This window comes from Schistocerca piceifrons, chromosome 10 (genome assembly GCF_021461385.2).
Source record: "Schistocerca piceifrons isolate TAMUIC-IGC-003096 chromosome 10, iqSchPice1.1, whole genome shotgun sequence".
NCBI lineage: Eukaryota > Metazoa > Arthropoda > Insecta > Orthoptera > Acrididae > Schistocerca > Schistocerca piceifrons.
Window position 1 is genome coordinate 92625575 of NC_060147.1, and position 25329 is coordinate 92650903.

A 25329-nucleotide genomic window follows, 5' to 3' on the forward strand; every position below is an offset into this window, starting at 1 on the left:
AACTAGCATCCTGCTCTAGAACCAGTGACACTGCTCACTACGCTCCACTCTCAATGAGTTAGTCATTCACAATCCTAGCATCTTGCCACTTGCTAAAAGCTTTAATCGTAGCTATGTTACTAATTAAAATTATAACAAATTGTAGCGAGAACAACACGTTTTTGGTGGCTCCTCAGTGTGTCGTTGCCTTCCAATGGCATACTCTCATAATACTCAAATTACAATAATTCTTTTGCCACGAATATGATGTTTCACATTACTTTATTTCAACGAATCACACAGTTGACAAGGTGTTTTCCAGTGATTCTCAACTTGCCGGTGCTCAGGAGTGGCATATATACGTACAGGCTTGAAATGAGTGCCAATATGGCGTCTCACGACTCTGTGCTGAAGGGAGATCTACATCTACATATATACTACGCAATCCACCATACGGTGCGTGGCGGAGGGTACCTCGTACCACAACTAGCATCTTCTCTCCCTGTTCCACTCCCAAACAGAACGAGGGAAAAATGACTGCCTATATGCCTCTGTACGAGCCCTAATCTCTCTCATCTTATCTTTGTGGTCTTCCCGCGAAATATAAGTTGGCGGCAGTAAAATTAAACTGCAGTCAACCTCAAATGCTGGTTCTCTAAATTTCCTCAGTAGCGATTCCTTTCCTCCAGAGACTCCCACCCGAGTTCCTAAAGTATTTCCGTAACACTCGCGTGATGGTCAAACTTACCAGTAACAAATGTAGCAGCTTCTGAATTGCTTCTATGTCCTCCCTCAATCCGACCTGACAGGGATCCCAAACGCTCGAGCAGTACTCAAGAATTGGTCGTATTAGTGTTTCATAAGCGGTCCCCTTTACAGATGAACCACATCTTCCCAGAATTCTACCAGTGAGCCGAAGACGACTATCCGCCTTCCCCACAACTGCCATTACATGCTTGTTCCACTTCATATCGCTCTGCAATGATACGCCCAAATATTTAATCGTGACTGTGTCAAGCGCTACACTACTAATGTATTCAAACATTACGGGATTCTTTTTCCTATTCATCTGCATTAATTTACATTTATCTATGTTTAGAGTTGGTACCATTCTTTACACCAATCACAAATCCTGTGCAAGTCATCTTGTATCCTCCGACAGTCACTCAACGACGACACCTTCCCGTACACCCCAGCATCATCAGCAAACAGCCGTACATTGCTATCCACCCTATCCAAAAGAACATTTATGTAGATAGAAAACAACAGCGGACCTACCACACTTCCCTGGGGCACTCCAGATGATACCCTCACCTCCGATGAACACCCACCATCGAGGACAACGTACTGGGTTCTATTACTTAAGGAGTCTCCGAGCCAATCCCATATGCTCGTACCTTAGTTAGGAGTCTGCAGTGGGGCACCGAGTGAAACCCTTTCCGGAAGTCAAGGAATATGGCATCCGTATGATCCCCTTCATCCATGGTTCGCAAGATATCATGTGAAAAAAAGGCGAGTTGGGTTTCGCAGGAGCGATGCTTTCTAAAGCCGTGCTGACGCATGGTCAGCAACTTCTTTGTCTCAAGGAAATTCATTATATACGAACGGAGGAAGTTAAGGATATTGGTCTGTAATTTTGAGGATCCGTCCTGCTACCCTTCTCATATACAGGCGTCACCTGCGCTTTTTCCAGTCGCTCGGGACTTCACGTTGGGCAAGAGATTCGTGATAAATGATGGCGTGCAAGTGACGTAGGTGGCGTCGAGCTATCTCATTGGTCAACGTTCAGACGCACGCTCAGAATATCTGTCAGGCTAGATACTGCTCTGCACGTTCGGGAAGACTCCTGAACGTGCTATTCCACGCTATGACGTCAAAAACTCGGCACGCTCGACCCTCAACGTTCGGATGCACGGTCCGTGTGCTGACGGCTTAAGAGCTTGGGAAAAGGGACTGCCGGTAATACCACACAGTTCGACTTTAAGACGCAGAGGAGGGTCTTTAGGACCTTTGTTACATCTAACCACGCACGGTTCGGCGTCGCATTACGCACAGTGGAAACGTGGCGCCGGAAGTGACCGGTTACACAGCAAAGGCGAACAGACTGTGAAGTCGCCCAGTCGTGTTGCGCGAGGCCGGCCTCGCACGCAGAGGAGACTTCCTCCAAGTCGCAGCAGTATCTGCTCTCGAATAGATTATACGGCTTCCTCGGCGGGACCAAACTTTTTCCCTCACAACGGGCTCTTCCGGAGTGCAAATAAAACGAAATCGAATGGGGGCGCGGACGCTGCTGCAGCGGGGAGAGATTCTAAAGATTGCCATCACCGCTGGGTCGCGAGTCGCCACCGCCTCCTCGACCGCCAATGTCGCAGCCCAAGGCCTCTGCTTCCTCAGCAACCACGTAAGCGGCGCCAGCTTATTTCACTCGCCAAGGTGAGGGTCTTCAGGACCTCTCTCACATCTAACCGCATATTTTTATGCGGCTGCTAGACGGTCAATAACTTTGGCAATATTTCCCGGATTGTTGTTGTTGTGGTCTTCAGTCCTGAGACTGGTTTGATGCAGCTCTCCATGCTACTCTATCCTGTGCAAGCTTCTTCATCTCCCAGTACCTACTGCAACCCACATCCTTCTGAATCTGCTTAGTGTATTCATCTCTTGGTCTCCCTCTACGATTTTTACCCTCCACGCTGCCCTCCAATGCTAAATTTGTGATCCCTTGATGCCTCAAAACATGTCCTACCAACCGATCCCTTCTTCTAGTCAAGTTGTGCCACAAACTTCTCTTCTCCCCAATCCTATTCAATACCTCCTCATTAGTTACGTGATCTACCCACCTTATCTTCAACATTCTTCTGTAGCACCACGTTTCGAAAGCTTCTATTCTCTTCTTGTCCAAACTAGTTATCGTCCATGTTTCACTTCCATACATGGGTACACTCCATACAAATACTTTCAGAAACGACTTCCTGACACTTAAATCTATACTCGATGTTAACAAATTTCTCTTCTTCAGAAACGATTTCCTTGCCATTGCGGATACGCAGTAATAATGAACGTGTAGGTGTGAGACTGAAAGGTTGCGCAATAATATTGAGAACATCGAAAACTTTCGAAATACGAGGGTTGGAACTTAAATAGTGGCAACTATTTATTCACAACCGATACAACAGAGCTGCTACATAGTCGCGTATTTTAATATTTCTGGCTTATTCAGCCATCTTATTAGGCTCCAGGAAGCTATTCCCAGGGGGAGATGCAAGAAGCATAGAGATGACGCAATGTGGGATGAGGTACCGGTGACACATGTTAGATTCGGTACCATTCTCGTGAGAAAGACCGCCTCTGTGATTGGCTGCTGTGTTCGGCGGTAGGGCGCCAAAAAAATGGTTCAAATGGCTCTGAGCACTATGGGACTTAACTTCTAAGGTCATCAGTCCCCTAGAATTTAGAACTACTTAAACCTAACTAACCTAAGGACATCACACACATCCATGCCCGAGGCAGGATTCGAACCTGCGACCGTAGCGGTCGCGCGGTTCCAGACTGTAGCGCCCAGAACCGCTCGGCCACTTCGGCCTAGAGCGCCAAAACGTTAAACTTTAGTTGCTATTATTAATTAAACCTGTCATCCAAATTACTTCATTTTTTTAAAAATAAACATCTCTCAACAGCCAGCTATCAATCAGCCATTTCACAATTATTAAAATCAAAGTATTACTAAAACAAAAGACTGACGATATTACGGCCGATGCACTTCGGTGGCGTTCGGGTCTCGTCTTGCTGGCTTGGCGCGCAAAGTGTCACGGGCAGTCCGGCTCTCCAGTTCTGACCGTTCCAGTAGACATAAATGTTGTCTGTTATAGCAGTATGTTTCATGTAATTTTATTCTCCAGTTCTGACGGTTCCAGTAGACAGACATGTGGTCTGTGGTAGGATGTATTTCATGTTATTTTAGCCAGATATAATGACTGTGGAAAGATATGTTCAATACGTTGTGATCAAGAATAGTTTCTCGTGTCTATATCAATGAAAACGCGTGTGGCATCCTAAACGAGTTATAGTTTATTCGTAGCAGCAGTTCCTTGCGAAATTAATTTCAGCCTCAAGAAAAAGAATCCACGACCTGCGTGCTGTTTTCTGCGCTGGGGACATCATCATCATCTTGAAGGCAGCAGGTTAGTAAAGTGTACAAGAACTTATGTATTCCACACAGGGCAGTGGAAACAACTAAGCACCTCACGTGTACTGTATGCACAGTACAAATGTGCTCAGTGACACGTCATCTGCAGTAATGCAGAGGAGGTAAAGAAGGATGAAAGTATTAACACTATCTCACTATTATTCCTTTTTTCTTGCCGTAGTACGTGAACAGTGATCCAATACTGTCAAATGTTTTTTTATTCCAGTCTTTGATCACAATATAAATTCTTTTGACGATGACCGGTTTCAGTCAGTAACGACCATCCTCAGAACTTTCCTACACCATGTCCTAAAGCGATACAACCGTAATGTCATCGTCAAAACACATAAACGTACTCAGCACAGCATCGTCACGTAGATCTAGCAGCCAGTTGCAAAAATGACTGTGTGGACGATGTGGCCTATTCTATACCTTATTTTACACCTATGTGACGATGCTGTGCTGAGTACACCTATATGTTTTGACGATGCCATTACGGCCTTATCACTTTAGGACATGGTGTAAGAAAGATGTGAGGATGGTCATTACTGACTGAAACTCGGTCTTCGTCAAAAGAATTGACATAGTCATCAAAGACTGGGATAAAAAACATCTGACAAAAGAGTTACATATTTGCACCTGTTACTGTCCTTCAAAGTAGTCACCAGCGTTGTGTAGGACCCGTCGCCAGGGATGTGGAAGGCGTAGTATACCGTTAGTAGAGCCTGTTCTGTTGTTGGTGCAAATGGAGCAGTCTAAATTGTGGTGATTCTTGTGTACGACTATGATGGTGTTATCCTAACGCATTACGTTCCTCCACGGCAAACCGTCAATGCACAGTATTACTGTTCGTTTTTGGGGCATCACCTGCGACCAGCATTGCGAAAGAAGCGGCGACACTTTCTGCGCAACCCACCCATCATTTTGCACGACAATGCGCGGGCGCATACAGCGCAAGCTGTGGCTGCTCTGTTCGGTCGATGTGACTAGGCAGTACTGTACCATCCACCATACTTCACGGACTTGAGTCCTAGTGACCTTGATTTAATTCCGAAGATGAAGGAACCACTTCGTGGCGTTCGCGTCAGAACTGTTCCAGAGATTCGACAGGCAGTAGACCGCTCCATTCGCACCATCAAAAGCTCTGTTAACGGTATGCTACGCATTCCACATCTCTGGCAACGGGTTCCACACAACGCTGGTGACTACTTTGAAGGACAGTAACAGGTGCAAACATTTAACTCTTTTGTATCGGTTGTGAATCAATAGTTGCCACAATTTAAGTTCCAACCCTCGTATATTGCCCTTTCCGGAAGTATTATGCCCTCTGTGGGCAGTACTGGCACTATCCTTGTCAGTATGGTTCAAACGGCTCTGAGCACTATGGGACTTACATCCATGCTCGAGGCAGGATTCGAACCTGCGACCGTAGCGGTCGCGCGGTTCCAGTCTGTAGCGCCTAGAACCGCTCGGCCGCCCCGGCCGGCCCTTGTCAGTATCTCGCGTGCTACACAGACCAAAGAGATGGTGTTGGGTTACGTTAGGTTTGTTGTTGTTGTTGTTGTGTGGAAAATGAGTCCAAACAAGACGAAAGAGCATTATTATTAGATCCGTCGAAATGAAGAGATCATTTCCGGCATTCTGGTATGTCAGGCCAGATAAGTACAAAAACAGAAGTATTAAGAATTGTGAATCTTATGATTTGTTGCTCAGAAAATATAGAGAACATCCATGAAGCAAGGGGTTTTTCAAAAATTTAAGTAATCCAGAGTTACAAACAAAACTGCATATATAGATATTTATCTCTGTGTACACGTTACTTACCCGAATATAAGCCTTTAGTGCTCGTATTATTGCATGACACGTTTCCATAACTACGTCCCATATAAGGTAAGGCGAAACTGCAGTTGCAAATTTCAAGTCTTCGAAAGAATTTCCAATAGCGAGGAAAAGTGGCGTAACAGGTGAGTACTGACATGGTGAAACTGCGAATCTCACTGTGGTATTTTGATATTCAATGATGGGAATGTGCGCATCCGAAGAAATTTATCACGTGTGTGTGTGTGTGTGTGTGTGTGTGTGTGTGTGCGTGTGTGTGTGAGAGAGAGAGAGAGAGAGAGAGAGAGAGAGAGAGAGAGAGAGAGAGAGAGAGGAAGGGGGCGGGGGGAGGGGGTGAGTAGGAGATTTGGGAGGGAGGGTGAGTGTACCTACTTATGGGAACGCCAATTTGAGGGGAGAATCATTTTAGTAATTTACCAAAAACGCACAAAAATTTAACATAATTTTTCGTTTTCTCATTCGACCTCATTCCTCTCAACAAGTTTCCGTGAATGATCATTGACGCTACCTGAACCAATTTTGATAACCCTTTTTTTCTGTCTGCAACAAAGTAGAGGAATTACCGCAGCAGCGGCGTCTTTACCGTCCAACATTCACAACCAGAATATTACAGAGCAGTCTACGGGGAACGACCATAATACTGTACAATATTACTGACCGTCTAGGGACCGCTTTAATGGGTCGACATCGCAGTATGCATAGTATATCAGCAGTGCATAATAGAATAACAATAATAATACTGCAATAGCAATCACTACTGTATGTACAGCACTAATCGTCACACAACGAAGACAATAAAAATAACTCTTGCAGAACTTGTAAATTGACACATATCAGACGAGCCTTTGGCTTACAAGAGGAAGAAAAGGGGGGTGGGGGAAGAAAGGTACTCGTAGCGTTTCAGATGTGGTGCGATAACAGGGTGTTGAAAATAAGATGGACTGATAAGGCGAGGAATGAGGAAGTTCTCCACAGAATCGGCGAGGAAGGAAATATGTGCAGAACAGTTGCCAGAAGAAATAGGATGATAGCACATGTGTTAATACACTGTTCCAAAGAACTGGGGGAACTCGTGTATCAACCTCCGGTATGTTAAATCTATTCTGATACAGGTGGTACCTACGGCCATACTGTATGACTTGAGATCTTCGCTTTCAATGTAGGCAACAACTGAAATCGTTTGCCACCCACTGGTTGTGTTAAGCATTACAGTGTGAGGTGACCCCTCGGAAGGAAGACCGGTGTGTCAGTCCGTTTTAGCGAGGTCCAGAGATGGCAGTTGTCATTTGTAGACGTTGTACTCAACCAAGCCCATGCAATGCCACATCTTAAAGCACAGCAAGTTGCAAGGTCGGTCTGTTTGACCCAAAAAGGATGCCAGTGCCTTTCCTTATGACATATATGGATTGTGGGCACGCTACAGGGAGGTAGGTGAGTACGCAAGACGAGCTGGAGACGGCCGTCGACGCATTACAGCCCCACGTGAAGACCGTGGCCATCTCTGGGCTTGCATGGAACGGATGACAGCCCATTCCAAGACGATCTTAGAAGAGCCGCTGTGTCCGATCTGACTGTAATGCACAGGTTAGGAGAAATGACCGTGAGACCCAGACATCCCCTTCGCGTACCCGACTGAAACCTCATTTCGCAGCTCGTTCAGTTCTGACATTACCATGTCAACTGGCAAATTCGTCGCTGGAGAAACGTGTTCTTCACAGACGTGCCCAGATATCCTCTGACGCAAGGCGATGGCCTTGTTCGTGTCCGGACACTCCTGATGAGCGGTAACTGCCAACTGTTGTCCCGGAAACCGACGGATTCGGCCAAGGTTCTGTGATCTTTTGGAAAGGCTTAAGTGTTGCCAGCCATAGCGATCTTGTCGTTCTCCAAGGTCGCCTTACCACCAGTCAGTACATCGGACGGATTCTGTTCGACCATGTGGCTGTTGCTGCTCACGGTGGTGGTCCCGAATTCCTTCTAACGGCGGGGCCAACGTGGAGGGCGTCAGCAGGGAGTCTTACGAAGCCTGGATACTGAAGGAACGGAGTAGACAATGGTAAGTCACGAACAAATCCTATCACGCACTTGTAGGACACGCTTCACAGACATGTTCGTGGTCGTTCTGTTCCACAACACTCTCCAAGAACCCTCATGGGCCTTCACTGAAGAATGGGAACGGACACCGCAGATGAACGTATATGTATACTGTCGTATCGGCCGCCGCACAGCAGCCGTCAACTCGGCGCGGCGTGCTACAACACGCGCGGCACACAGCGAGTACCGCTGGCGCAGCACACGATGTCAACAACCGGCGCCAGTGAACGCGTCGTCGCGGGGTTAGCGGCAGCGTACACACCACTATCGATACGGATTACCCTGGCGGCGCTGCCCTTGCAACCGTGTAAGGGCGCCATCTACCGACACTCTGATTGGCCGGACCTGCGGATTTAAGCTAGCTCCCTGAGCCCGTTTAACAAGTTCAACCTTCGCCGATGACTGTGTTACTACCCGGCTGCTGGATTCACGACGACCGAACCGTACTGTGGCCTCCCTGGCTGGAAACTCGTGACGCGTCAGTATCGATTGGTTGCCACTGGTTTGGACTTGTATTCTCTACTAGCGACTCTGATTTCTCCTTGGCGCTACAGCCAGCGAAGTGTTGTGTAGTCGAACTTAAGTTTTGAGTGACAGAAGGTCAAATAAATTTGGTTATCACGGAATATTTGTTGTGTTATAGTGCATACATAACATATACGGCGCATGTAGTTACTGTAAAGTCGAATGATGAAGGCGTGAATGATTGTTTCCACTTAGTTTTCGACACCTGTTGGACATTCCAGTTAATGTAAAGGATCTAGGGTGTAATGATGTTTTGTAGTGTACTTAACAAAAATGTTCAAATGAGTGTGAAATCTTATGGCACATAACTGCTAAGGTCATCAGTCCCTAAGCTTACACACTACTTAACCTAAATTATCCTAAGGACAAACACACGCACACCCATGCCCGAGGGAGGACTCGAACCTCCGCCGGGACCAGCCGCACAGTCCATGACTGCAGTGCCTCAGACCGCTCGGCTAATCCCGCGCGTCAGTGTACTTAACGTTTGAAAGATAAAGGTATACTTTGCTTTCGTGTCCAGTTACTGTGGTGTCACCGCCTGACATCACACTTGCTAGGTGGTAGCTTTAAATCGGCCGCGGTCCGTTAGTATACGTCGGACCCACCTGTCGCCACTATCAGTGATTGCAGACGGGGCGCCGCCACACGGCAGGTCTAGTCTAGAGAGACTCCCTAGCACTCGCCCCAGTTGTACAGCCGACTTTGCTAGCGATGGTTCACTGACTACATACGCTCTCATTTGCAGAGGCGATAGTTTAGCATAGCCTTCAGCTACGTCATTTGCTACAACCTAGCAAGGCGCCATATTCAGTAATTAGAATGAATTCTGAACAGACAATATTGTGAATCATGTACCGTCAAGAGCGACGATCATCATTAATGGATTAAAGTTAAGTATCAAACTCCTTACGTCCGCTTTCTGAATTCTAATTCCTAGTCATGTTCCAGACCTCACGACAGTATAGTTCTTCCCTCCTCACGCCAGCCTGCCTGAGCTAAAACGCGTACATTTCGGCCTCCTCTAGCAACACGGTGTTGGCTCTTGTGCCAACACTACAGTTACCAACCGTGCACAGGCAGGGTGACGACTCCAGCGAGAGACCAAAAGGTGTAAATTGCTCTGAAGATGACTCCATCGCGGGTTGAAACCGGTTGGCGACAAAATAAATAATGCGATTGTGACTGTCGTTTTGAATAATTGATTATAAGTAAACCAATCGCAGTTCACGCAACTATGTGGTCTAAAAAGAAAGGGGTGTGGGGGGGGGGGGGTGCTTTAAACCACGCAGAAGGGTGATGACTCAAAAGAGAAAACATAGATGCGTAGTACTGTTCAATATCTTTGAACGCTGCGGTACAGGGCGTCTCATTCGGACGAAGAGCACGCGGAAAAAATGCCACTGAGAGAAATTTGGCGGCTGCAGTACTGCGGGGCGCTGTCCCCATAGAGTAGAAATATCTCTGGAGTGAGCATTGCGTCCTGCGCATGTTGTTAACATTAAACTGGAATTGTCACGTGATCTAGGGACGACGTCAATTGTTTAGCGCCAATTCGCGTCCGCCATCTGGTGACGTCACGTCTCGTCACATAACACCAAAACATTCTACAATACCTTTCGAATGGAGGCATTCGCACAGGTCGTCAACGGACAGTCACGTCATTTCACGGTACATAAAGGTTTCTCGGGAAGAAAATTTTAACGGTGCCAGTCTGTTAACATGTTAACCTATTTTCGCCGCGCTCATTCTCCTTATAATAGTGGATTTTGTACTGTTGTACCTTCATAATCTTTATTTTATATTAGCGCTTTGTTTTAGTGACAGATTGGAGATGTTCCATGACGACTGGGGTATTTTATCCACTTTCTTACACAACCGAGATCGTATACCTGAAGGCGAAAAGTTATTTAGGTTTTACAATAACACAACGGCGCTGACGCCCACAATATATATGTATAAGAACATAAGTGGACGAAGCAAACTCCACCATATGACATTTTAAGCAAAAAAGTCAGCTTTAATGAAGGAGTAAAATACAGTTGTTTATGACGTTATTAATTACGTAAGAAAAAACAATGGATAATTGGCTTCATTAATTCGTTTGAAGCTTTCTTTGATGTGTATGAATGTACATATTTTCCCTAGTAAATAATTGTCGATGTTTTGAAACGTTGTCTCACTTCTCAGTAATTTATCAAACATAACTGATCAAGAACATAGGTTATAAAGTTTTCTTCGGCCATTGACAAATTTTGTCGTTGTTAGCTCTTCAGTTCTGATACTATAATCTAACATTTTATGCATATTAGGGATGGTGACTCGAAACCCCAATTTCGCCGTTCAGTACTGTGTTAAGCGACTTGACGAGATGTGACATGAAAGACATTGTGAATACATGCTGACGTGAAGCTTCTGTGACGTCATGCTCGTTCATTTTGCTCTTCAAAGCTAAGAGCCCAATTTACTTCAAATATCAGACGTAAACTGCTCAGGGTGTCTACATGGACAAGGAAAAATAATTCCCGGATTTTTCCCGGATTTCCCGGTTGAAAATACACTTTGTCCCGGATGAAAAAACAGTTTTTCCGTGTTAAGTGAAAGTATACTTTTTCTCGGCACTTATAAATCCTTTTACGGTTTATGGTTTTATACACCGGCGTAGAATTTCCCGGCACTTTAGAAAATGAAACTCAGGGGCAAAAACACGTTTTGGAAAGATCTTTGATGTGCAGCAACATACACACTGCATATTTTCGTGTTACGAAGGTATAAATTCGAATTCCACCAAACAACGCATGTTACTTTACGAAGGATAGAAATCGAGACTGCGACGAGCGTTTGTAAGCCAGTCATACCTCGTGTCACGTGATCTCGCCAGCTGATGACAGCATTTGACACGTGATGTAGTCAGCCAATAGCAAGATCACTGTTAAGTAGCGCGAACACACAAATAACAAAAATTAATGGCTTAAATTAATGTACAATTGTTGCTACAAGAAAAGCAAAGCTTTCACATACAATATTGGTCTCTAAGATTAAAAAGCTGCAAGAGTAGCTAAGCTTCCACATATCTCTTCTGCGCGTCATGCATCACATAAATGTGTCAGAAAAATTTTATAATAACGACGTAAATGTCTGATCTTCTGAGCTCGAAATTCTTTATATGGTCGTCCCCAAAGAGTTGATTTTTAAATGAGAGTCAAACGCTATATGATTTAAGAAATTGGTCGTACACTCTCTCACATAGTTTATCTTACATAAAAGGAAGTTTACTTTGGAAGTAACGCTTTTCAAAACAATGCTCGCAATATTTTTCCGTGACCTATTAGAAAGGTACGTTTCAGGAGTTGCCAGAGAGCGCGAGATAACAGGCGTCACTGCACTTGCGCAGCTACGATGACGCAGGAAGCCCGCATGTTTGTACGTGTGAAACATTAAAAGATCTTGCATTAAAACGAATCTAATGTAAAAAACTGTCACGTCACGCTCATTGGAGGGAATTTGTTGTTAAGAAGCACTGCACAGTCTTCCTAAAGCCTTTGACACACTTTGCTGTTGGCAGACGCTTGTATGAGCACTGTGTTTTGTTGTTGTATATGGCGCATTTTCTTTGCGACTTAAGTTTTATTTCCGTTTTTTTCTCTCGTTCATGTTTTGTTGCTGCACTATTATTCTGCAGAGGCGGGATACAGTAAATTTTTTTGTTAGAGTATTGGTTCTCACCAGTCAAAATCACAAAAATTTAAATGAAAACTAAAACAATGAAAAATTCCCGGATGAAAAAATTCCCGGGTTTTTCCCGGATCTCCCGGTTGTCCCGGGACGTAGACACCCTGTGCTATGGTGCCTCCAACACGTCTATGCGAAGTGTTGTGACTTGACAAGACAGCCAAGCCACTATGAGATAGCTGAAAGGCACGCGTTAAACCTCACGCAGGCTGGCGTGAGGTCTGGAACAGGTAAAGTAATTATACTAGCAAGAAAAGTACGTAGCTTCTGGAATACTTAACTTTAATGCATAATTGGTGAACATCGGTCTGACGGTACATGCATCACAAGATAAACAGCAATTGATAATGGCGCCTTGCTAGGTCGTAGCAAATGACGTAGCTGAAGGCTATGCTAACTATCGTCTCGGCAAATGAGAGCGTAATTTGTCAGTGATCCATCGCTAGCAAAGTCGGCTGTACAACTGGGGCGAGTGCTAGGAAGTCTCTCTAGACCTGCCGTGTGGCGGCGCTCGGTCTGCAATCACTGACAGTGGCGACACGCGGGTCCGACGTATACTAACGGACAGCGGCCGATTTAAAGACTACCACCTAGTAAGTGTGGTGTCTGGCGGTGACACCACACGAAGTCCACAGCACTTACGAAGGGAATCTGTCTTTACTAGCGATATGACAACATTCATAATTTATAGGACAAATGTCGGACAAATCTACGGCGTCCCGAGATCACGTGACCATTGTGGCAACGTATGCTGACAACACAAAATCAATTCTGCGCTTCTGAATGCTCACTCCAGAGATATTTCTACTCTATGGCTGTCCCCTGTCACCGAATCAGCAGGCGAGCCCTGTCTGCAGTGACGTGGGCTGACGTGGCGTTGGCAGCGCGGAGACGGGGGTGCAACAGTTCGCAGCCGAAATCGATGCGAGCCGAGGCGTCGTATGCGCAGGGGACGGCAAAGGGCACGGGGGACGACACGGCCGGTCGCCCCTGTGCGCGACCCTAAAGTCGCCAAGGGCAGCCCAGGGGACAACGCTTCCTCCTCCCTATAACTGTAGCCACTGGCTCGTCGCCGTGCAGAAACCACACACTCAAGGGACCTCAACTAAAATTTGTAATAAATGATTACTACCTGAAACCATCAGCTGCCGACAGGTGTTGTTGATACACCTCGATGTGGACAGCTGAAAATGTGTGCCCCGAGCGGGACTTGAACCCGGGATCTCCTGCTTACATGGCAGACGCTATATCCATCTGAGCCACCGAGGACACAGATGAATAGCGCGACTGCAGGGACTTATCCCTTGCACGCTTCCCGTGAGACTCACATTCCCAACTGTCCACAATTCTACATATGTAATGTACCTTATAGACATGTGTCCATTCACTCGTTACTCGCGCACGCTTTGGCGATTCCAGTAAGAGTTCGGGCAACCTGTTCGCATTCGCACAGACGAAGGTCAATGGCTGGGTAGCCTTTAACTACATATATGAAGATAGTAACTGCTCTCGAAAGAACAGAACCACCGATGACCGAAATTACCATTTCATTCTAGAGAAGCTGCACGGTCATCAGTGGTGTCTGTTCTTTCGAAAACAGTTACTGTCTTCATATAAACAGTAATGTGTTGTCTTTGGGAATGAATAGTGGCTCTGGATGCATGTTCTATACGCAGTGCCACGGGGGCTCGCTCTTAGGTCCAATTTTGTTTTCCTCGCGTGTCGATCATATTTCGCCGGTTCTGCCCTTTTCTTCACATCATTTCAATGCCTATGACCTCCAGCTTCAATGAATCGCCAGACGTGAACATATCAACACTGCGACAGTGCAAATGAATGATGATCTGTCTTCAGCGGTAAAATATGCCAAATGCAAAAACTTTGAAGTATTCTTAGTATTCCGACAGATATCAGGTAAGTTCAGAATTCCGTGAACAGTTGCGTCTTATTTCGCTCGACAGTATTCCAATACCACTTCAGAACACTGCGAAGAACTTGGGTGTAACTTTGGCTGCCACCTCAGCTGGACAGGGAAACTTAGCGCAATATGCCTGAAGACCTGTGCAGGATGTGAAAGGCACACTAGTGCAATCTACCGAACTCCACTGTTTCGAAGTAATCCAAACGACACGGACAATGAAAACCCTACAGGGTGGCGGGGAAAGTTAACCGATGACTTTTTGTCGAAATTTTGTGTTAATGTAATACCGGTAAACGTCCCATGCTTTTAAAAGAACCCCATCTAATGCTTAAATATTTGGTGTCGAGAGTGAAAGACAGTTCGATCAAGGTTTCGTGCGGTTCTAGGCGCTACAGTCTGGAGCCGCGAGACCGCTACGGTCGCAGGTTCGAATCGTGCCTCGGGCATGGATGTGTGTGATGTCCTTAGGTTAGTTAGGTTTAAGTAGTTGTAAGTCTAGGGGACTGATGACCTCAGAAGTTAAGTCCCACAGTGCTCAGAGCCATTTGGACCTCAGTCTCGCATATGCGGATGACTTAATTGTGATGGCAGATTCGATTGAAAGTTTGCAAAGTAATATTTCAGAGCTAGATCAGAAATGTAAGGACTATGGTATGGAGATTAGCATCTCCAAAACGAAAGTAATGTCAGTGGTAAAGAGATATAAAAGGATTGAGTGCCAAATAGGAGGAACACAGTAAGAACAGGTGGATGGTTTCAAGTAAAAAATGGTTCAAATGGCTCTGAGCACTATGGGACTTAACTTCTCAGGTCTTCAGTCCCCTAGAAATTAGAACTACTTAAAACTAACTAACTTAAGAACATCACACACATCCACGCCCGAGGCAGGATTCGAACCTGCGACCATAGCGGTCACGCGGTTCCAAACTGAAGCGCTTAGAACCGCACGGCCACCGCGGCCGGCTAGGTTTCAAGTACTTAGGATGCATATTCTCACAGGATGGCAACATAGCGAAAGAACTGGAAGCGAGGTGTGGCAAAGCTAATGCAGTGAGCGCTCAGCTACGATCTACTCTCTTCTGCAAGAAGTAAGTCAGTACCGAGACTAAGTTATCTGTGCACCGTTCAATCTTTCGACCAACTTTGTTGTATGGGAGCGAAAGCTGGGTGGATTCAGGTTACCCTATCAATAAGGTTGAGGTTACGGATATGAAAGTAGCTAGGATGATTGCAGGCACTAGTAGATGGGAAAAATGGCAGGAGGGTGTCCACAATGAGGAAATCAAAGAAAACTGGGAATGAACTCTATAGATGTAGCAGTCAGGGCGAACATGCTTAGATGATGGGGTCATGTTACACGCATGGGAGAAGCAAGGTTACCCAAGAGACATGGGTTCAGCAGTAGAGGGTAGGAGGAGTCGGGGAATACCAACGAGATGGTACCTGGATTCGGTTAAGAATGATTTTGAAGTAATAGGTTTAACATCAGAAGAGGCACCAATATTAGCACTGAATAGGGGATCATGGAGGAATTTTACAAGGGGGACTATGCTCCAGACTGAACGTTGAAAGGCATAATTAGTCTTAAATGATGATGATGATAAAATATTCCGTCGGTACTTGGACGAATGCACACACATAAACACATTCATATTCCACAATAACGTTTATTTAATTGTTCGTTATGACCCTGAACTCGTGTTTCTAGGCCATCATGAGATAGCGTAGTACTAAAGAGAGAGTTCACGCATCACCAGCAAGCGTTCATACACTGTTTTTCAATGTTATGTGACATTTACGACTATGTATCGCTACAAAAACAAAAGCATGATGAAATTTACGAAGGAGCAGTCAACAAATAAAACTCATATACGGAGATGACAGAAGTCACGTGGTAGCGATGATAAGAACGCATACAGACGGCGACAGTATCGCGCACTAGAGATATACGAGGGTAATCCTAAAAGAAAGGTCTTCTATTTTTTTATAAGTACATAGACCTGTTTACTTCTACAGTGGTTTACATCAGCTTAGAGCTTGAACATTTAGCTATTTTTCGACATAATCACCATTTCTGTCAATGCATTTTTCTAGACGGTGTGCCGGCTGTTGTGACCGAGCTGTTCTAGGCGCTTCAGTCTGGAACCGCGCGACCGCCACGGTCGCAGGTTCGAATCCTGCCTCGGGCATGGATGTTTAGGTTAGTTAGGTTTAAGTAGTTCTACGTTCTAGGGGACTGATGACCTCAGATGTTAAGTCCCGTAGTGCTCACAGCCATTTGAACCATTTTGTAGACGCCGTGGCAGTTTCTGTACGCCCATGTCATACCAGCTCGCCGCCATGCTCTTCGGAAAGCTATGAACCTATTCTTTCACCTCGTCGTCGGAGCTGAATCGCTGGGACCACAATTAACGCTGACAGGTACTGTGAGACTCTGAAAAAATTCAAGCGGGCAATTCAGAACCTGAGAAGAGGAATGTTGAGCATGGGCGTACACATTCTCCATGACAACGCTCGCCCACACATCGCGCGGCAAACCGTTGCTCTCCTGCAACAGTTTCAGTGGAACATAATCACCCACCCACCCTACAGTCCTGACTTGGCGCCCAGTGACTATCACCTGTTCCATACGTTAAAAAGACCATTTGGCCGGAAGGTTCATAACTTTCTGAACAGCATGGCGGCGAGCTGGTATGACATGGCCATACAAAAACTGCCACAGCGTCTACAGAAATGCATCGACAGAAATGGTGATTATATAAAAAAAGAGCTAAAGGTTCAAGCTGTAAACTGATGTAAGCCATTGTAGAAATAAACAGGTCTATGTACTTATACAAAAATAGGAGACCTTACTTTTGGGATTACCCTCGTAAAAGGGCAGTGCATTGGCGGAGCTGTCATCTGTACTCAGGCGATTCACGTTAAGGGGCTCCGGAACGCCCTATACTTGCAATGTTAAAATAACGCTTATAAATTACATCTTTCCTCACAAAGTATTTGAGGTAGGAAGTTGAACTTTTTACAGATTATTTATTGGAATATGGGCTACAACTTAACACAGGGATTTTACAAAATTTTAGTTCAGTTATTAAAGATGATTTTTTTTTCAATTGTAATGAAAATTCACAACATTTTTTTGCAATTTTTTATTTACATATTCAAAAATATACAGTTTTTTGGAAAAAGGCTGTGTTAAATTATGCAGAAGGTACTGTGTAACATTTACTGAAAGTTTGAAACAAATATGTTTGGAAGATCCTTAGAAAACATGTAATTAGTATGAGAAAATAAAAGTTTTGGGAATCGAGCGACAAAGATTGGATTAACTTTTTAGTGCATTCCAGGTCCATAGGATGGATTATCTTCATCCTCTGCAAACTCCTCCTCCAGCTTCCTCTTGTTCCTCCTCCTGTTTACTCTTGCTTGTATTTCTAGACTCTTTACAGCCCTGTCTGCAGCCCGAAGGCGTTCCTTGTCTAAAGCAAGCATCGCTCGTTGTTGTGTTCGTAGATTTTGCTACCATTTTCTTCAGTTGCAGTTACTGCAACACTGTTCCAAAAGGTGGTCATGTATGAACACTTATCACATTTCAGTTGTATTTCACTAGCAAGTCCTACGTGCTTTATTATGGAGAGTTCCAGACCAACTTCACTACAATGAATACATCTTACACAGTTTGAAAAAATTCCTTTGAGAACCGACATATCAAATATTTCATTCACATCCGATTCGCCCATAAAACATTCATAGTTTTCACTCATTGAACCAAGCTTCTTCTGTGAAGTATTTTCTTTCCCACTTTGACTGCTATGGGCAGGTGTACTTGAGAGGTTAGGTTCACTCACTTGGTTATCGTCTTTATTGTTTACAGTAATAACACATACCTTTGGCTTTCCAACATTTCTCCTTTTCTCAAAAGCCTTCAGAGGATTTCTAATAACTTTACTTTTACTTATTATTATACTTCAACAAAACAGAGACTCAAGAAACAGAATTAATTACGAATATTTTCGAGATAACGACAGAGTAAATAAACATGAAACAATCGACAATCACACCAGCGATATATATTGAACCAGCGATATATATTAGCCACAACACATACTTTATCTCACATCACTAAAATGTACCTGATGAACACGGACGTTAATAATAACACCATGTGACAGCAGTTTAACAGCGCCACAGTGGGTCACGCCCATGTAGAACACATTTCAAAAAAAATTTAAAAATAGTTGTAGTCTTTGGACTTGAATAAATTATATATCTATTAAAAGGTAATAGTCTGCAGATTCAGAAAACGCAAAAAAGTAAAAATTGAACTTTTCATGATTTTGAGCCTTTCCGGAGACCCTTAAAAGGTTTCCGAGGAATTAACAGACATTGAACGCGAAATGGTAGTTGCAGCTAAAAACACGGGAGATACTATTTCGAAAATCGATAGGCAGTTCAGTATTCCGAGATTCACAGGGGCAAGAGTGGGCCGAGAATACCAAATTTCAGGCTTTACCTCTCACCCCAGACAACGCTGTGACACGTCCTGTATCATTAGTGACAGGGCACTACTTTGCTCGCACTGACAGTCTGAGGAATCATGAAATGATTTTTTGCATCCAATTGCGACGATTGATAAGTATTTCTATCACTAACAAAAGGTCCGTAACAACTTTCCTTCACCGATTTCCTTCATTTTGATATGGTGTGCATCCGGCCGCTGTAACCGAGCGGTTCTAGGCGCTTCAGCCTGGAAGTGCACGACAGCTGCGGTCGCAGGTTCGAATACTACCTCGGGCATGGATGTGTGTGATGTCCTTAGGTTAGTTAGGTGTAAGTAGTTCTAAGTTCTAGGGGACTGATGACCACAGACGTTAAGTCCCATAGTGCTCCAAGCCATTTGAATCATTTTTGATATGGTGTGCAGAGCACCACTAGGACTTCAACATAATACATAAATAGGAAGACGCAAATCTCAACCGTTTTCGAGAAAATGGACTTTGAAAATTTTAGGCGTTTTTATGCACTTCGTAAAAGGTCGCTAGTAATCAAGGATTGCGCAGCCGAGCAAATGAACGCTTAGTCTCATAAGGGCGTGTATCGAATCTCGCTGCCGGTACTTTCTTTCTTCCCCCGCGTAATTCTAACAACGGATATAAATGGAACGCTACGCAATTCTGTGATGACAGAGAGTCTTTTATGAAGATAAACCAAGTTTCCTTTGCAATAGACACGTTAAAAAAACATGCACATGAAAAATTTTGCGTTTATAAAAACTGCTTTACATCGCATAATAATTGTTTTCCGTGTTTCTATGATCAGTGCCTCCAGCAGTGCTTTATAGATTACACATTATACTTCTCACAAATGCACATACAATAATGTAAAAAAAATTACTATACTGATTCGACTGAAACTTATGGTATGCCCTTTTTTACACTCCTGGAAATTGAAATAAGAACACCGTGAATTCATTGTCCCAGGAAGGGGAAACTTTATTGACACATTCCTGGGGTCAGATACATCACATGATCACACTGACAGAACCACAGGCACATAGACACAGGCAACAGAGCATGCACAATGTCGGCACTAGTACAGTGTATATCCACCTTTCGCAGCAATGCAGGCTGCTATTCTCCCATGGAGACGATCGTAGAGATGCTGGATGTAGTCCTGTGGAACGGCTTGCCATGCCATTTCCACCTGGCGCCTCAGTTGGACCAGCGTTCGTGCTGGACGTGCAGACCGCGTGAGACGACGCTTCATCCAGTCCCAAACATGCTCATTGGGGGACAGATCCGGAGATCTTGCTGGCCAGAGTAGTTGACTTACACCCTCTAGAGCACGTTGGGTGGCACGGGATACATGCGGACGTGCATTGTCCTGTTGGAACAGCAAGTTCCCTTGCCGGTCTAGGAATGGTAGAACGATGGGTTCGATGACGGTTTGGATGTACCGTGCACTATTCAGTGTCCCCTCGACGATCACCAGTGGTGTACGGCCAGTGTAGGAGATCGCTCCCCACACCATGATGCCGGGTGTTGGCCCTGTGTGCCTCGGTCGTATGCAGTCCTGATTGTGGCGCTCACCTGCACGGCGCCAAACACGCATACGACCATCATTGGCACCAAGGCAGAAGCGACTCTCATCGCTGAAGACGACACGTCTCCATTCGTCCCTCCATTCACGCCTGTCGCGACACCACTGGAGGCGGGCTGCACGATGTTGGGTCGTGAGCGGAAGACGGCCTAACGGTGTGCGGGACCGTAGCCCAGCTTCATGGAGACGGTTGCGAATGGTCCTCGCCGATACCCCAGGAGCAACAATGTCCCTAATTTGCTGGGAAGTGGCGGTGCGGTCCCCTACGGCACTGCGTAGGATCCTACGGTCTTGGCGTGCATCCGTGCGACGCTGCGGTCCGGTCCCAGGTCGACGGGCACGTGCACCTTCCGCCGACCACTGGCGACAACATCGATGTACTGTGGAGACCTCACGCCCCACGTGTTGAGCAATTCGGCGGTACGTCCACCCGTCCTCCCGCATGCCCACTATACGCCCTCGCTCAAAGTCCGTCAACTGCACATACGGTTCACGTCCACGCTGTCGCGGCATGCTACCAGTGTTAAAGACTGCGATGGAGCTCCGTATGCCACGGCAAACTGGCTGACACTGACGGCGGCGGTGCACAAATGCTGCGCAGCTAGCGCCATTCGACGGCCAACACCGCGGTTCCTGGTGTGTCCGCTGTGCCGTGCGTGTGATCATTGCTTGTACAGCCCTCTCGCAGTGTCCGGAGCAAGTATGGTGGGTCTGACACACCGGTGTCAATGTGTTCTTTTTTCCATTTCCAGGAGTGTATATAAATGGAACGCTACGCAATTCTGTGATGACAGAGAGTCTTTTATGAAGATAAACCAAGTTTCCTTTGCAATAGACACGTTAAAAATACATGCACATGAAAAATTTTGCGTTTATAAAAACTGCTTTACATCGCATAATAATTGTTTCCCGTGTTTCTATGATCAGTGCCTCCAGCAGTGCTTCATATGTTACACATTATACATCCCACAAATGTACATACAATAATGTAAAAAAAATTACTATACTGATTCGACTGAAACTTATTGTATGCCTTTTTTTATTTCCAATCTACCTTACGAAAAATTTTCGCGTTCTTCAGGATAAAAATTATGAAAATAATAAGTGAACAAATACATACTGATAATTTGCACACTCATAATGTAACTGTTGTTAGAATTACGTGGAAATTAAAAAATGTCAGCAAGGAGATTCGATCCATGGACCTCACCTTTCTGAAATTAAGTTCTCGGACGCTCGGCTGCGGACTCATTGAATATTAGCCACCGTACAAAGTATACTAACACAAGCAAAACTTTCAAACTCGATTTTGTGTACAAAGTATACTAACACAAGTATAACTTTCAAACTCGATTTTGGCCAAAACGGTTGTCAGTTGCGTCTTCTTATTTATGTATGTTCAAGTTATAGTCGTCATCCTGTAAATATGAATCAAATCCGTGGGGGAAAGTTTTTACGGTCCCCTTATACGGTTAATGGGCAACGGCCTTGCCGCAGTGGATACACCGGTACCCGTGAGATCACCGAAGTTAAGCGCTGTCGGGCGTGGTCGGCACTTGGATGGGTGACCACCTGAGCCGCCATGCGCTGTTGCCATTTTTCGGGGTGCACTCAGCCTCGTGATGCCAACTGACGAGCTACTCGACCGAACAGTAGCGGCTTCGTTCAAGAATACCATCATAACGACCGGGAGAGCGGTGTGCTGACCCCACGCCCCTCCTATCCGCATCCTCCATGAGGATGACACGGCGGTCGGATGGTCCCGGTAGGCCACTCGTGGCCTGAAGACGGAGTGCTTATACGGTTAATGTTGCTGGTTCGCAAGCAACAATTCATGTGATCCAGCGTGTCGTGACTGTCTGCTTGAAAGAAGAGCTCTTTTGGCAATACTCAGATGCACGTAACTGTCTGGGGAGAAAGCCTCGACGTTGTATTAAACTGATCTAACACGTCTTGCGATACTTCCTAATATCCTGTCAGACGTAATTTCTTCCAGCTTAGTGTAGCAACTCGACATGGCATGGATGCAGCTCCAGAAATATTCAGCCACGACGCCTCTACAACCGTCCATAATTGAGAATATTCGGCGCAGGATTGTGTGCGTGAACTGACTTCTGGATTATGTCTCATAAATGTTCGATAAGATTCATGTCGGGAGATCTGGACGGCCAAATCATTCGCTCGAAGAGTCCACAATGTTCTTCAAACCAGTTGTGAACAACTGTGGCCCAGTGACATGACGCATTTGATCCACAACACCTCCTTCGTTGTTTTGGAACATGAAGTCCATGAATGGCCCCAAATGGTCTCCAGCTCACCGAACATAACCGCTCCCACTCAACGATCTGTTCAGTTGGACGAGAGGACCCAGTCCATACCATGTAAGCACAAACCATACCATTATAGAGCCCGCACGAGCTTATACAATGCCTTGTTCACAACCTGGTTCCATGGGTTCCGTGAGATCTCCACCACACTCGAGGCCCAATATCAGCCCTACCAACTAAAATAGGGATTCATCTGACCACGCCACGCTTTGCCGTCGTCCAGGATCCAATCGATATGGTCACGAGCTAAGGAGAGGCGCTGCAGGCGATGTCGTGCTGTTAACAAACGCACTGGCTTCGGTCGTCTGCTGCCACAGCCGATTAAAGCAACAAAAATAAAAAAAATAAAAAAAATGCTCTGAGCACTAGGGGACTTCACTTCTAAGGCCATCAGTCCCCTAGAACGTAGAACTACTTCAACCTAACTAACCTAAGGACATCACACACATCCATGCCCGAGGCAGTTTTCGAACCTGCGACTGTAGCGGTCGTGCGGTTCCAGACTGTAGCGCCTAGAACCGCTCGGCCACTTGGGCCGGCGATTAAAGCTAAATTTCCCCGCACTGTCATAACGGATACGTTCGTCGTACTTCCTACATCGATTTCTGCAGTTGTTTCATGCAGTGCTGCTTCCACTGGTGCATGCCTGTATTCGTCGTGGCATACTATCCACAAGTACCAAGGCACTGTTGGTCCAGATTGTCCCAATCCTCAACGGCGATTCGGCGTAGATCCCGCAGAGTGGTTGGTGGGTCACGTCGTCCATAAACAGCCTTTTTCAATCTATCCCAGGCATGTTCGATAGGGTTCGTGTCTCGAGAACATGCTGGGCACTCTAGCCGAGCGATGTCGTTATCCTGAAGGAAGTCATTCACAAGATGTGCATGATGGGGACGCAAATTGACGTCCATGACGACGAATGCCACGCCAATATGCTGCCGATAAGTTTGCACTATCGGTCGGAGGATGGCATTCACGTATCGTACATCCGTTACGGCGCCTTCCTTGACCATCATCGGCGTACGTCGGCCCCACATAATGCCACCCCAAAACATGGGGGAACTTCGACCTTGCTGCACTCGCTGGACAGTGTGTCTAAGGCGTTCTGCCTGACCGGGTTGCCTCCAATCTCGTCTCCGACGACTGTCTGGTTGAAGGCATATGCGAAACTCATCGGTGAAGAGAACGTGATGCCAATCCTGAGGAGTCAATTCGGCAAGTTGTTGGGCTCAACTGTACCGCACTGTATGGTGTCGTGGTTGCAAAGATAGACCTCGCCATGGACGTCGGAAGTGAAGTTGCGCATCATGCAGCTTATTACGCCAGTTTGGTCGTAACACGACGTCCTGTGGCTGCATGAAAAGCATTATTCAACATGGTGGCGTTGCTGACAGGGTTCCTCCGAGCCATAATCCGTAGGTAGCGGTCATCCACTGCAGTAGCAGCCCTTGGGCGGCCTGAGCGAGGCATGTCATCTACAGTTCCTGTCTCTCTGTATCTCCTCCATGTCCGAACAACATCGCTTTGATTCACTCCGGGACGCCTGGACACTTCCCTTGTTGAGAACCCTTCCTGGCATATAAGTAACAATGCGGACGCGACCGAACCGCGGTATTGACCGTCTAGGCATGGTTGAACTACAGACAACACGAGCCGTGTACCTCCTTCCTGGTGGAATGACTGGAGCTGATCGGCTGTCGGACCCCCTCCGTCTAATAGGCGCTGCTCATGCATGGTTGTTTACATCTCTGAGCGCGTTTAGTGACATCTCTGAACAGTCAAAGAGACGGTGTCTGTGATACAATATCCAGAGTCAACGTCTATCTTCTGGAGTTCTGGGAAGCGGGGGTGATGCAGAACTTTTTTTGATGTGTGTAGAATTTCCCATGCATCTACATCTGTACCCCGCTAGCCACCAAGCGGTGTGTGGCGTAGGGCACGCGCCAACGTCATATCCCCCCCCCCCCCCCCCCCCTGTGCGCCAGGGAAAAACGACTCTGAACTACGAGCTGATGATATTCCAAAGTGCTACAGGTTATGTAGGCTAATGCGTTCTGTTCTGACTTAACTGTACAGCAATGCCTAGTGTGAGCGTGTGTTCAGCTTGGTGAAGAAGAATCGCAATCAGTTGAGTTTCTCGATGTCGAATGAAACTCTGAGATCCATTTCTGTTTCGAATACAAGAAGCCGTGGTCCATGTTACATGAATAGTCATCCTTCAGAATTTCTGAAGAAAGCGAAGAAAGCTACTAGTTTTCATCTCTCCTCTGCAACCTGTGATGGAATATAGCCAGTGTTCTGTGAACTTGAGAAAATTTTGTAAATGTAAATAAATGTTCAGTTTAGTAGTTTTGAGGGTGTCGTTCGTGTTGTGACTTGCAAGATCAGGTCAAGGAAAGCTCATTTTTGTGTAGTGTGTGAACTGTTCCCAATGTTAAGTGACAGCAAATGAACACTCATCAGCACGTAACTTGTGTAAGTACATAACTTCACAGTTCGAAAATAGTGGTCTTAAAATGTAGCCTACATTATATGTGGTAACATTATTTGTAATAGCTTTCTGTGTAGTCTTTTGTCGCTATGTTTGAACACCTTGCGACGCATGCACGCGTTAAATTTTTACGATTTGGAAT

The 25329-nt window shown here is 45.7% G+C and overlaps 1 protein-coding gene and 1 pseudogene across 1 annotated transcript in view; one reads left to right on the top strand and one right to left on the bottom strand.

Moving 5' to 3' along the window:
* Nucleotides 1–25329, bottom strand: part of LOC124718819 (protein timeless homolog) — a 490147-nt gene that overhangs the window by 277105 nt on the left and 187713 nt on the right. The window lies entirely within an intron of this gene.
* On the top strand, nucleotides 21848–21965 carry LOC124719311 (annotated as a pseudogene).